The following is a 14,371-nucleotide window of genomic DNA, read 5'->3' on the forward strand; positions in this document are numbered from 1 at the left end:
TCTGGATAGCAGAAAACCACAGATAACTCACTCTCCCCCCATCCTCACCCAAACTTCAGGGCCAGCAGAACACCCCAAAACCTGTCCAGACGCCCCCTGGGCACTGCAGCCCCCAGACACCCGGCTGCAGTAAGATGGGCTCCTGGGGTGTTGGGGAGGGGGGGGGGAAGAGAAATTCCTAGCGGGATGGACAGCAGAAAACCACAGATAACTCACTCCCCCCACCATCCTCATCCAAACTTCAGGGCCGGCAGAACACCACAAAACCTCTCCAAACCCCCCCCCGGGCACTGCAGCAAGAGGGGCTCCCGGGGGTGTTGGGGACGGGGGTGGGAAAAAAATTCCTAGCGGGCTGGACAGCAGAAAACCACAGATAACTCACTACCCTCACAATCCTCACCCAAACTTCAGGGCCGGCAGAACACCCCAAAACCTATCCAGACGCCCCCCGGGCACTGCAGCCCCCAGACACCCGGCTGCAGTAAGAGGGGCTCCGGGGGTGTTGGGGAGGGGGGAAAACACACAATAAACCCCAGAAATATTGAGGGCAGGCTCACCCCAGACGCTCCCGGCTACCGACTACGAGAGGCTCCCCGAGGCCCGACCCCGCAGGGGTGTTACCGGCGGGGCGAGTTCAGCCGGCTCCGCAGCAGCCTCCCCGCCAGCTCCTTTGCTGTCAGCTGGGCTGGCATTTCAACCCGAGAAAACTTCCACGCCAAGCACCCCCCCCCCCCCCGGGAACCCACGGCGCTCCCGCACTCCACCGGGGAAGCAAAAGAGCGGCGGCGAAAAGCCGAGCCCCCCCACCTCCCCCCCATCCCCTTCCCCGCGGGTGCGCTCAGCCGAACCCCACGGGTCCCGGTGTAGCGGGAGGGCTGTGGGGTGCTCACCCCTCCCCGAGCAGCTGAAGGGGCCCCTGGGAAGGTCTGCGGGGCAGAACCGAGAAGCGAGCCCGGTCCCGTTACCTGCAGGAGGCTCCCGCGGCGGCTCCAGGGGCAGACAGTGCGGGCGACTCCCGGCGGCGCTGGGCTCCCAGTACCGTTCCCGGCAGGCTCGGAGCACCACAACCGCCAGCCCAGCCGGCTCCACCCCTGGCCGTGCCTCTTTCTCAGCTCCTCCTCTCCCGGTCCGGCCGGCCCGCCGCAGATCCGCTCGTCCGCCTGGCCCGGCCCCAGCAGCCGGGACCGCTCCGCCCAGTGCCACCCTCCCCGACCTCAACCGCACACCCGTCCCGGGATCCTTTGCCTCCCTCCGTCACAAAAAAAAACTTTGCGGAGCCCCAAAGGCAACCGGGGGACTCGTCCCGGGTAGAATGTACCCCGGAGGCGGCTCGGACGCACCCCGGGAGGGTGGCCCAGGGGCAACCAGCTTGGGAGCCTCCTCGCCGGGCTGAAGCTCCCCTCTTTTCCCCCGAGGAGAGGGAAGGTGAGGTGCCCCATTCCAGGGAACCCCTCGTAACACCTCCTGGGCTTCTGGTGCTCCAGGGCTGAGCCCTGGGGTGCAAAAGAAGGCAGAAAAAAAAAAAAAAGGGGACGGAGAAGGTGGGAGGTCACCTTCCCGGTGTCTTTACTAAGAGCTGGCAGAGGAACTTCAATCGAAGAAGGAGACTGTGAGGTGGAAAAGCTTTTTCAAAATGCCTACCAAAACCAAGTGAAGAAGCCAGGCTTGTGAGAAGGGGAAAAGCCAGGTCACCTCAGCCTGGCTTCCTAAGGACATTCAACTTGTGCAGTGTGGCTCTGCCTGCCCAATTAAACAATTTCAGCCAAGTTTGACAAATAGAGAAAAATAAGTAACTCTGTAGAGAAGAAGGATGTCTCCTTTGCTACTCTTCCACATAGGATGACTGTATCCAGAGTCCAACAGCATCCAACAGGCACTGGTGGATCCACACAGGTGCTCAGCTCAACCCCCATCCCTTAGAGAAATCAGCCCTGGTACTGGTGTGGCCAGAAGTAGATGGTGGGTTGAAAGAAAAGAAAAGAAGCTGAGGGAGGAAAAGGTGTGCAGAAGTAACACTGTTATCCTCAACAACAATAGCTCTGGAACAAAGGCACTGGTAAAGTGGACATTGTGCTCACATACAACAACAGAAATAGCACTAAAAAATTTGCTAAATCCTCCAAGTGGTCCTATGTATACAGGTCCTTGTGGTCCTGCTTATTTGGTGATGCTCTGCAAGATGGGGCATGTGCACCCTCAAAGCTTATCAGAAGAACAGGAGACAAGGAAAAAAGAGGCACCAGCATCTCTGCATAAATATCTCTGCTAATGCCTCCTGTATCTGGTAATGAAGAGTCACAAGGCTCCCCAGGTGCAGGTATTTGTTGGCATTGGCTTTGGTTTTTTCCTAATGTGATATTAAAACGAAGGAGATACACAAATAATTTAAGTTATGCTCCTCAATCCAGTTCTGTTTATTAGCAAAACCAGATTACAGAACCAGATCCTATTTGTATGTTTTGTTACAGTCTGTTGCTTAAGACAGGCAATAATTTCAAGGTCTGATATTTTTCTTGTACTGTTTGGGCCCATGTTTTTCCATTTGTGTTTCACTATTCATTTATTTGTGTCACAGCATGATCCTACCCCTCCTTGGTCTTTGTGGCAGACTAGGGGATTTCCATTTCTTTATTAGGCACAGTTTGACATGAGGTAATAGCCTTGTTCCTCGTTTGATTCCTTTGCAAAGGACTCAGAGTGCTGTTTTCCAGGAGGCTGGCTTGTCATACCCCTTGAGCAGCAGCAGATCATGGTCCGTTCAGACAGAAATGATATTTATACTCTGCAGACGTGCCAGACTGGGCTCAGTTGGTCCTCCCTCTGAGCTCCCAGGAACAATCTCACACATTTCCCCCTGCAGTGTCACAGGGACCATTGCAAGCTATGTGGTGAATAAACCTGGAAAACCAGTGTATTTTTGTCTATCTGCCTGGCCACCCAACACCTTACCCCTGGTTTTACAGCCTAAACCACAGATCTCACCTAGGGGGGGGTTTCTAGGAAACCGAGTGGGCTTAGTCCTGCCCCAAACACCACGGTTTTAAACAGGTCCAGATTCTCTAGACAAGATCATTTCCTCATCAAGGACACTCTTGTCTTTGTTCCAACTAATGCCTTCTCCCCCACCCCCGCCCTCCCCCCACCTATAGTGACATCATTATTCTGATATTTTGGGGGAAAAAAACTGCGGGGCAGTTTATCCCGAAGACTTGTACGTGTTTTCTGTTTTCCACCCTGGTTCTCTGAAGCTGTTTTGTAAATGAACAAAAAAGTCAAGCTATCTGTGACCCCAGCTTTCAAATCTTCCACATGCTCACGGGGACACAATAGTGCTCTTACATGCTCAACTGTGCCATTTAAGGGGCCACTACTGAAAATGAGCTTCCCGAGTTTATGGTGCTCTCAGTGTCATGAAGGAACTGCTTTGTGAATCCCAGCCAGCACTGAACTGAGTTTTGCATGGAGAGCTGGGGTTTACATTCTTTGTTAGGGGTAAAGGATATCCTCTGTGAACCTAAAGCACAAGAGCAGCTATGGAGAAAACCAGTTTTACCATGGCAGACTTGCAAGAGGGCTGCTTTAACTTGTTGGCTGATAAATAACATCACTGCAATGAAAAAGGAAATGGTTCCATAGTTTAGCCCAAAACACTAAACCTGCTTCCTCCTGCTTCAGAGTGCCTAGAGCTGTAGCCCTCCCACTCTCTGAAGGGTCTTCCCCTTGGTATGGATCATGTGTCCCATCATATAGATCAAAATATCTCTCCATTCACACTCCTGATAGGCTTGAGGTTTCAGAAGAATGCTGCAAAGCCACAGAAAAAATCAGGGCAGGTTCCTCACAGGGGTGACTCAATGGGCTTTGAGTTGGATTTCACTCCATCCAGCTAGCCCATGACTTAAAGAAGTCACAGAAAATGAGGGGTTGGAAGGGAGCTGTAAAGCTCCTGCAGTCCAACCCCTCTGCCAGAGCAGGGTCACCTCCAGCAGTCCCACAGAACACATCCAGGTGGGGTCTGAATGTCTCCAGAGAAGGAGACTCCACCACCTCCCTGGGCAGCCTGGCCCAGGGCTCCCTCACACAGAAAAAAACCTACTTCTGGACCCCATCCTGTCTGTGCTCCACAACTGAGTTTTCAACTTCACAGCTTCTCAGGCGCTTCCTTCCCCAGCCTTCCCACCTTTCCTCCCACTTCCTTTGCCTTCAGGACGCTCCCTTTTCTTTTCCTCTTATTTCCCCTCAGCAGTTCTACTTGTGTCTTTTCCAGCTTGCTGCCAAGGCAAATAAAAGCAAGAATCCAACCTGGACCCACAGCTTGGCTCTGCTTCCCAGAGCTGGACCCAGCCCCAGCCCAGCTTGTCTCCTAGGCAGATGGGCAGAAGGAAATTCTCTGGCATCTCACAGGGCTGGAAGCTGAGGCCCAGGCTGTTTCCAGATAACCAGGGCCCATTCCAGGAGCGATCTGTGCTGTGTGGCAGTCACTGGGTGTTATTAACCCTGCCTCTGAGACTGAGTGGCACTTCTGAGAGTGCAAAACAAACGAGGGCTCCGCCACCGAGAGCTCAAGATGACAAGCTGGCTGGCTGAACCTCATCACCTGGCTCCCAGATAAAGGCAGCAAAGCAAACCTCCTTGTTTTTCCCAAATGCCAAGCACTTGTAGTGCTGACTGAAGTCCCACCCTGATCAAGATGCTCCCCAAGCTGCTCTCAGGCTGCTTTCCCAGGGCCCCTCCATCAGGCCTGGGAAAACAGCACGAGGGGGCTGGTAGCTGGTAACCAGAGGTTTGTTCAAGCTCCCTTATTAAAATCATCATTAAAACCTTGCCAGTGGATTTTTCAACCCAATTTCACTTTCCCAGGCTCAGCTGGGAAAACTGGAGCTAAATTGTTTACGAGTTGGTTTCTTTGTCAGGATCAGCATTTCCTCATCATTTTCATCCAAGCAGCAAACTCATATTTCGGAGGAAAAAAATCTTTATGCAGCTTTGCAATACTATTTTTTGATTGTTATTATTTTTATTCAAGCTCCATTTTGAGTATTAATTTACAGACTTACTTTTCCAAGGTCTGTTTTCATATTTATTGATCAGGGGGTAATGTGCATGTGTGTTTTTCTGAAGTGAAAAAGCATCTTCTGTCATCATTTCACACCTGACCTTCTCGTGTCTTTTAGACCCACAGACTAAAGATGGAAAACAAGATTCTAAGGCAAAAGGTATGCTCTTCTTAAAATTATCCAGGCCACAAACAACACTTTTGTGCTCACAGAAACACACATAGAGGTAGAAATAATTTTCCTAAATGCTTTCCTGCTCATCTCTCCTTCCTTGAAGTTGGAAAATTACACAAAAGACCTTGCAGTGTTGCCTAAACCCAAAACTCCTGAAGCAATGATTGGATGACTTGGACTCTGCCCAGAAAAATCTCTGTTAAAACAATGCTTTATAATAATTTTAATATTCAGCACTGAAGGGATATTTTTAGACCCAAATTAACATCTTGAAGATAATAGCCATCTCCACTGCTAATGACAGGTAAAACTGATTATGATTGATCTCAAAAAAAAAAACCAAACCAACAACCAACCTCAGAAAATATCCTGTCCACTGTTTACTTTTTTCCTAAAGTTTCCTAAAATGTGGCTTATGCCAAACCTCCAAGATTCCTAACCATGTATCCTCTGAGAAAGTTCTCAATGTTCAGATTTCCTCTGAAATTTGCAGCTGAGCTTTTCCATACTTGAAAACAAATTTTGTTTCCCTTTTAGTAATTTTCACAAAAGACAAGCAAAATGGAGACCCCCATTTTACCAGAATCCCCCCAATCCAAGCTCTTTCCCCTGGGAAAATATTTATATTTATATTTATAAAATATTTAAATATGACATGAGAGACAAACACAGAGGCAAAGTTATCCCCATTTACAAAGAGGAAATTGAGGCACAAAGAGTGAATGCTAAAGAAGTACTAAAAGTCTGTGGCAGCTTCAGAACATGAGCTTGGAGATCCTGGATCCCAGACAAGTGCCTTACTCATCCAAACATCTATCCTCAAATGTTTTTACACTTCTTGGCATTTGTATTTGTCTTGTAGCAAAAAAGGGAGGAGGCTCAAAAGCACTTTTAAAACTCCATCTGACTCTAAAATCCTTAAAAGATTTACAAAAGCACCTTTTTCCTTTAAAAAAAAAAAAAAAAAAAGGGAAAAAACCCAAGCTAACAAACATAGCTTCAGGGTTTATTGTTCCCTGAGATGTTCCAATTAAATAATACTTTACTGGACAGCTAGAACTGTTCATGGATTTCTTCTGACAAAGATGTGGTACATAGTTTACAGATAACTGCAGAGAAGAGCAGTAAGTGCCAGGGAGCAGATGGAAGTGTTAAAAACTTCACTTCTGACACCAGTTAGATGGTCACCCTGCAATTTGTTTCAACACAGCCAGTTGTGTTGCCAGGACTCGTTAAACATCTGCTAAAAACAGATGGACTTTTCTTGGGGGATGCAAGTTGATGCCATTCATCAAACCCATTTCTCTGCTTCCCTTCTCCCCAAATGAGTCCTCCCAGAGAGCCAACTGAAGACAAGGATCCCAATGGTGTGGTGGAAAAAGGGATCCCTAGCCTGAAGAGTGGTGATAGCTCCCTTTGAACCTGGAAGAAGGTGCTATCCAAGCAAATTATTCTGAAGAACACGTAGCAGGGTTAAGGAGAAAAGCAAAAGAGCACACATCAGGAGTCTAAATCAGTCATCCCACTAGGCCCTTAGGTGAAAGGAGGCAGCATGGAATAGCAAAATTATTTCCCATTCTGCAGAAGCTGGTTTATATTCTTGTGAGACCTCACCTGGAGTCCTGTGTCCAGTTCTGGAGTCCCTATTACAAGAAAGACATGGATAAGCTGGATAAGGGCCAGGAGGATGCTCAGAGGGCTGGAGCAGCTCTGCTATGAGGAAACTGAGAGAGCTCGGGTTGTTCAGTCTGGAGAGGAGAAGGCTCTGAGGAGACCTCATTGTGGCCTTCCAGGGGCTGAAGGCGCTACAGGAGAGCTGGGGAGGGACTTTTTAGGATGTCAGGGAGTGATGGGACATGGGAGAATGGATTCAAAATGGGAGAGGGGAGATTTAGATTGGATGTTAGGAAAAAGTTATTCACTATGAGGGTGGTGAGACCCTGGCACAGGTTGCCCAGAGAGGTGATGGAAGCCCCATCTATCCCTGGAAGTTTTTAAGGCCAGGTTGGATGGGGCTTGGAGCAACCTGGGCTGGTGGGAGGTGTCCCTGCCCATGCAGGGGTTGGCACTGGGGGAGCTTTAAGGGCCCTTCCAAAATCATTCCCTGATTCTATGCTTTATGAAATCCAGAAAGTTGGACTGTCCACTGTCTAGACAAAAGGATCAACTCTCATGGCTGTGCACAGTGAGCAGAAGCAGGACGTAAAATGCAATGCTAGTGACATGGAGCATTACACCTGACACTCCATTTGCATCGTGTAAATGTTGCTGGGCATCATGCGTGATCCCAGAATTTTTCCTTATCAAATTCAGTCCCTAAAGTGAGGTGCAGCTTTTAAGATCTGCACCAGCCTCCAGATCTATTCTAACAAGTCCATGAAGCAATGGTTGGATGCTGTTGCTGCTATAACCTCATTGGGATGGCTGTCAAAAAGGACACAACTTGCTTTTATTCACAGAAATTTCCCTGGGTTTTTCTCAGTTAAGATACTTTCTTTCATAAAAGACTTTCTTCTCTGCAGACCTCTTTTCCCTTGCAATCCACTTCTCCTCCAAGCATACACACAGCTGGGGTAGAAACAAAACTGCCCAAGTTTTGCTTCTTTTTCTCTCAGTCTCAAGAGCTCTTGTGTACACATGGGGCAGCCCTGCTCTTCTGGCAAGAAAAGGGAAGATGGAAGTGAAGAGAGCATCCCTGCTCAGCCCAGGAGCTGTGAGATGGCTGAATGCTGGGCTGTGGGTTAAGATCAGTTATTTTGGAAAGGCTTGGAATAAAATGGATGGTCCTTGTGAGCCCTTCACATGGGCATGAATCAATCAGGATCCTGTGTTCACCAGTGGGAGCAAATGAATACCAGGGATCTGCAGTGATTTCCCCAAGCAGGCATCAGGATGAAAATTTAGAGCTCCTAAGCTGTTATTGAACCACAGGACTGCACCTCTAAGAGCTACTTCAGGTAAAGGAACCTCCTGTTTGAAGATGGAAGCCTTTTCACTGGCTGAACACCCATTAGTTGGAATGGCTTTTGGACAACTGTGGTTGTTTTACACCTCAAAAATCTGGATTCTTGTTGGCCACATGTAGAACATGGGCTGGGATGATGGGAGCCCCTTATCTGACTCCTGCTATGAATGTTTTAAGCTACAATGTAAGTTACAAGCTCTTGTTTTCTATGAGGAAGAGATGAATTGTGGATTTATTAAAAGTTGGAGACAATTTCACCCCTGGTTTTACTAGACTGATTTCAATGAAATCATGCCAAGGACACATTCTCATAGCTAATAATCCTTAGCCACCTACTCAGGTTATCTTAATATTTATCACAAAGGCTACAAAGCAAGAGAAAAGCAGCACCTCCTGGTTTCCTGTTTTTCTCAGCTACTCTCAGAGAGGGATCCAGACTCTATAGATTCCATTTGGAAGATCCCCAAGACACTCTTCCAGCAAATCGTTGAAGCCTGAGCAGTATGGAAAACCTGGTAAAAGCTCTGAAGCATCCTTCTCCTCCCTCTTGCTGCAAACCAGTCCCTTTTGCTCAGCCTTTCATGCTGGGTTTTGGATCCTGGCTGTGCAGAAGTGTCTGAGAGACTTAAAAACACAAAGAAGCAAATGTTAACTGGACTCTTCTGAAGCCACCAAAAGTCTGGCTGAGTTAAAACCAAGATGTTCAGAGGGAAACACTTCTGCAGCACTGATTTAAAGCCAGATTCCACTGCAGAAGGGAAGCAGCAATGCAAGCCCACAGGTTATCTCCTTCTGCAACCCAGTCTGGCCTTTCCCATCTCCCTCCTTCTCAGGATGTGTCTCTCCTTCCACCTTCTCTTCTTTTTCCCTAGGTTTGTTCCCTTTCCCTCCCTCCAGTCCTTAGGGCTTTCCCCCCAGTTCTTGACTTTTCCCCAGGTATCCCTGGGATTGCCCCTTACTCAGCTTCTAACAGGTTGTGTCTTCCAGGTGCTCTCATTTTGGTTCCACAGAAAAGGACACCAAGCAGAAAGTGAGGAGGGAAAAAGGGGTTAGAAACTTCCAGAAAAGGGTTTTCTCCTTAACCTGACACAACAGGGACAAACACCCCATGTGCAAATAGAAACCGTGGCATGGCAGAAAGGATGAGGAGGGAAACTTTGGCTTTCTTGGCAAGAACCACTGAAATGAAGCAATAGTTTGGGGAAGCTCAGGGTACTGATAGAGCACCTGGTCTTCCTCCAGCTGGGATTCACTCTGTTCCAGGACTATAATCAGGAAAACAGAGAATTTGCCAACCCAGGCTTTATTCAACATGCCAGGGAGCAGCCATCCCTTCACCTGAGCCAGGAATGGGTTTACTGAGTGTGCAAAATGTGCACAAGTCACCCAGGAGCCTTCAAGCCCTCGTCAGGCACAGAGATGCAGCAGGACCAGCAGAGAAAAGGGGATGGCAAACTTTTAAGAATGGAGCCTAATGGCCCCTTGAGAGTACTGAGAGTGGGGAAATAAAATAAAATTTCAAAATAAAAAATTTTTTTTTAAAAAACAAACCAAAACCAACCCTTCACCTGAATTTTAATCACACTCCAGGGAAGACAGGAGTTTTAATACAAAACATTACACAGCTGCCTTGCTACACAAGATTAACTTCATCTAACAGGATGAATCAAAATATTCCCTCTCCAACTTTCTGAAACATTCCACCCCGAGGCAGTGAGAGAAATGGCACAGAATGCAGAATGAGGCAGAGAGCTGAGCTGGAGATGCTTTTAAGCTCTCTGTAAGTCACCCATCCAAAGCTGGGCTCTGACACAAATCTCCTTCAGCACCTCCAGTGAACAATTCATCCTCAGCTGAGCCATTATTATAAGATCCCTTTTTTGCAGACAGAGAGAACAAATAGAAGAGTTTATGCTGGCTGGGAAGGCTGTGACTCTTTGGAAGGCTATGACAGCACTTTTTAGGCTCTGCTAGTGCTGTGCTGAGAGCCTGGGCATCTGCAAAAAACTTGTGCCTGGAAGAGGTGGGACCCACTCCTGGATTTGGGAGCTGGAATGCCTCCCAGAGGCACTCCTGATATTTTGGCAACAGAGAGGGAGAGAAGTTCAAGGTAACCAGGAAAAGAGTTCAGAAGGGGAGGGTGAACAAAAAAAAACCAAAGCAGCAAAACTTCTAAAGTTTTGGTCATCAGGCACCCCAAGTGAGCTGGTATCAAGGTCACAAGAGATTTTGGTGGTAGAAATGAGGCAATTTCCTTCCGCCACAAGAAGAAGTTGGAAGCTGACATCACAGCCTGTCAAAAGTCAGCAGGGACCTGGTCATAAATTGATTTGCAAGAATGTCAGCTGGAGATACAACCTTTTTACTTCTCAAGCAGTAGGGTAAATGTGTGCATGCTCAACAAGAAACTTTCCCTGGTCACCCCCAGAACCATTTGTGAACAGGAATGCTGTTCCCTTAATGCTCAGCACAACAGGCAGGGCACAAGTCCCAGAATATATTTCTATCCACCATAAAAAATTATCTAAAACTGACAATTTCCTATTTCTGATGAAAACTATCAGAAACAACCAATCGAATTTTTTTTTTTTTTTTTTTTTTTTTTTTTTTTTTTTTTTTTTTCACTTATCTTTTTGGGGGTAGCAGTCCCCCGAGGTCCTGGAAATGAAAGGCTCAGCTTCTAACACTGAAGAAACATAAGAAAAACAATCCACATCTCACCAACTGCTATGAGTCAAGATGAAATTTTCCTCTTTTATGCCAGAGGAAGATTCACAACTTCAGTGTGATGCCAGGGAGGGAAAGAAGCAAACCAGCAACTTGCCTGAGACAGCAATGGGCTGGGGGAGAAGGTGCTGGGAAGGCAGAGGGGCACGGATTGCTCAAGCAGAACCCTTATTTGGGTTATTTGGAACAGAATCACTTACCTGACCTCTCTCAGGTGTCTGGCAGCAGTATTTGGAGTAATCATAGCTCCCCAGTGATGGTTCCACCCCTTCTTGTTACTCTTTTCTTGGCTGGGGAAAAAGCAGCCTGGAGCCAGTCCCTCATCTCAGGGCCTGAAAAATTCAGCTCTGTTGTCTGTGCTGTTGGGAAAAACTTGAGTCAGCCTCGGGCACTGGTGATGCTCTGCAGCTGGAGGTATTCTGAGGGAGATGTAAATCAAGATATGAGGTCATAAAGCAGCCAGTGACAAGTCTTGGAGGAAAAAAAGGTGTTATCTTTAGTAAGCAGGCCAAATGCCAGCTCCAGCTAAGATAACAGACATTCTACTGACTTCCTGCCATTTTCCTTCAGTGAAATATTAGCCTCTTTACTTCCTGCCAGGGTGTCATTTAACACTGCTTTGCCTTTGGGTCACACAAAGGAAGCTGCATTTCAGACTGAAGTAACCCCATTAGAGATGAGCCCAAACTGTGAGACACAGGATGTGATTTACACAGTGTGTAAATTCAGTGGTTTCCTTCCATTTCCACCAGCAAAAGTTTACACTAATCCTTTATTGTAGGAAAACCCAACAAACCATGTATCAGGAGAGTAGATGTTCCTAGGAGTATTTCTCCAGAACCCTCTTCCAGCACCCACTAACCCTATCACCTGGAAAAAATCCCTGATCCTAGAGCACTCAAGTGCTCTCCAAACAGCAGAAACCACCCAGTTCCCACCATGATACCACCAGTTCCCAGCTCCTGGGCCACATCCATGCCTACATCTGCTGCAGATGTTGCAGTCCTGCTTCCAGAATGACTTGCAGACACCATCCAGTGACACAAAGGCAGCATTCATAAAATATTGGTTGGACCCAAGAGAAAACTGCACCAAAGCAATTTTTCCCTGCTTATAGACCTGCACTGGAGTATGCAAGGGTACCCAAGGAATACAGAACTGTTCCCAAAGCAGGCAGGATGGGTTTCACCATCATTTAGGGCATGTTCCTCAAAGCAGGATCACTGGGAAAGGCAATCAGGGAGGGGGAAAAGGAGCAGAAGACTTAAGCCTTGCCATAATCTGCCAGGATTAATTGAAGATGAATTGAATCCAGTACTTCAGTGTGGCTGAGTGCCCACTGAATGGGTGCCCTGTGTCTTCACACTCTCTCCTGACTTTACAAGAACAAAACATCCTCTCTCTGCATGGAAGGCCACATCTTTCACAGGACCACAGCACAAATCACAGCCCAGAGAGGAAAGGCACAGCTATTCACTGAAACCCAGGTAGCTTCAGAGCCTCAGGATGTGTCCAGTTCTGGGCCCCTCAGTTCAGGAAGGAGACTGAGGTCCTGAGCGGGTCCAAAGGAGGCAACTGGGCTGGTGAAGGAATCCAACACAGATCCTATGAGGAGAGGCTGAGGGAGCTGGGGGTGTTGAGGCTGGAGGAGGCTCAGGGGAGACCTCATCACTCTCTCCAACTCCCTGAAAGGAGGTTGGAGCCAGGGGGGGGTTGGGCTCTTTTCCCAGGCAACTCTCAGCAAGACAAGAGGGGACAAGAGGTCTCAAGTTGTGCCAGGGGAGGTTTAGGTTGGACATGAGAAAGAATTTCTTTACAGAGAGGGTGCTCAGGCATTGGAATGGGCTGCCCAGGGAAGGGGTGGATTCTCCATCCCTGGAGATATTTCAAAAGAGCCTGGATGTGGCACTCAGTGCCATGGGCTGGGAACCACGGGGGGAGTGGATCAAGGGTTGGACTTGATGATCTCTGAGGTCCCTTCTAACCCAGCCAATTCTATGATTCTATGATTCTCTGTGTAAGGCCATCCCTAACTGGGAATCTCTGTATTAAATGTCCCCCATTCCTGCTTCTCCCTTTCCTGATGGTGCTGTTGATGGGATTCCAGCCAGCTGTCCCCTGACATGAGATGTTCCCAGCACTGGGATGCTGCCTTCAGCCCCAGGAGCTGTCAAAGCCATCATGGATTTATATTCTGTGGAAGTAATTAGGGACTCCCCATTTGTAGGGCAATCACATCAGGCTGGAGAGGGGCTCAGTCAGTGCTTCCAACCTCCCCCCTGCAGCCAATGGGGACTATTGAGAGAGGTTACTGGGGCAGATGGAATATTCCCCACTAGAATGCACATGCAGAGCTGTAGATTTTGCCCTTGAACACAGCCTGTGGCAATATCCACAGATAAATGAAAGCTGCTATTTTCATTGATTTTTTTTTATTTCCTAATAATTATTTGCATCACCTCTTGCCTCGTGTCATAGTGATCACATCTCCAGCCTGCAGCAGAGGCACATTCCTTTTTTACCTTCCTTATTTGCTTGATATTTTCTACTTACTTACTTATTTATTTATTTATTTCTATTTTTTATTTCTCCACAGCTATCACAGGGCTACAGAGCATTCATGGCAGGGGAGCTGCTGCTGCTCACCAGTTTCCTTTTGATAAAATTTGCAAAGAGCAGGGACTTGGCTCTGAAATGGTTAAGCAGTTTTTTTTCCAGCTACCTTTGGTCCTTCCCTCTCCACCACCACCAAACTGGAGCAGCAGCTCAGAAACACAGCCTGGGCTCATTTTATTTTGCAGCAGGCAAAAGGATTTACAGGGCAAGGAGTTTCTTAGGCTCTGGGCTTCCCACTGACATGGGAGGCTCAGTGTGGGGACCAGGACCCATCAGTTTTCTCAGGATGAAAAATCAAGCTCTTGCAGTTTCCTCTCACAGAGCAGATCTTTTTTTTTTTTTTTTTTTTTTTTTCAGAGCCCTTGCCCTCCCCCCCTTGGGGTGAACTGCCACTGACCCAGCCAATTCAATTAGGATGGTTCTGCCCTTATCAACCAAACCCCATATGGCTTGGAAAACAAATGGATTGGAACAGCCCTGATCAACTCCCTGGGCTCTACAAATCCTCCTTCTCCACATCTCCTGCTCAGGAGAGGGGTTCTGACACCCTGCAAGAGGACCTGGGGCAAATGACACAGCTCTTAGGGACAGTTTTTCTGTTAGGATGGTTCTGCCCTTACCAACCAAACCCCAAACCCCACATGGCTTGGAAAACAAATGGATTGGAACAGCCCTAATCAACTCCCTGGCCTCTGCAAATCCTCCTTCTCCACATCTCCTGCTCAGGTGAGGGGTTTCGACACCCTGCAAGAGGACCTGGAGCAAATGAAAATGCTCTTAGGGACAGTTTTCTGACTGTCCCCACTGTTGAGCCATTAGGGACAGTAGGACC

The 14,371-nt window shown here is 47.8% G+C and overlaps 1 protein-coding gene and 1 long non-coding RNA gene across 4 annotated transcripts in view; one reads left to right on the top strand and one right to left on the bottom strand.

Moving 5' to 3' along the window:
* Nucleotides 1-1,118, bottom strand: part of TSPAN18 (tetraspanin 18) — a 115,950-nt gene extending 114,832 nt beyond the window's left edge. For both annotated transcript variants that reach the window (XM_071744986.1, XM_071744989.1), the window contains exon 1: nt 966-1,118. The gene's annotated coding sequence lies outside the window, so the exon portion shown is untranslated. The remainder of the gene's footprint in view (nt 1-965) is intronic.
* LOC139796635 (uncharacterized) overlaps nt 1-14,371 on the top strand; it is a 521,507-nt gene that overhangs the window by 80,713 nt on the left and 426,423 nt on the right. The window lies entirely within an intron of this gene.

The sequence above is a fragment of the Heliangelus exortis genome, chromosome 5 (assembly GCF_036169615.1).
Source record: "Heliangelus exortis chromosome 5, bHelExo1.hap1, whole genome shotgun sequence".
Lineage (NCBI taxonomy): Eukaryota > Metazoa > Chordata > Aves > Apodiformes > Trochilidae > Heliangelus > Heliangelus exortis.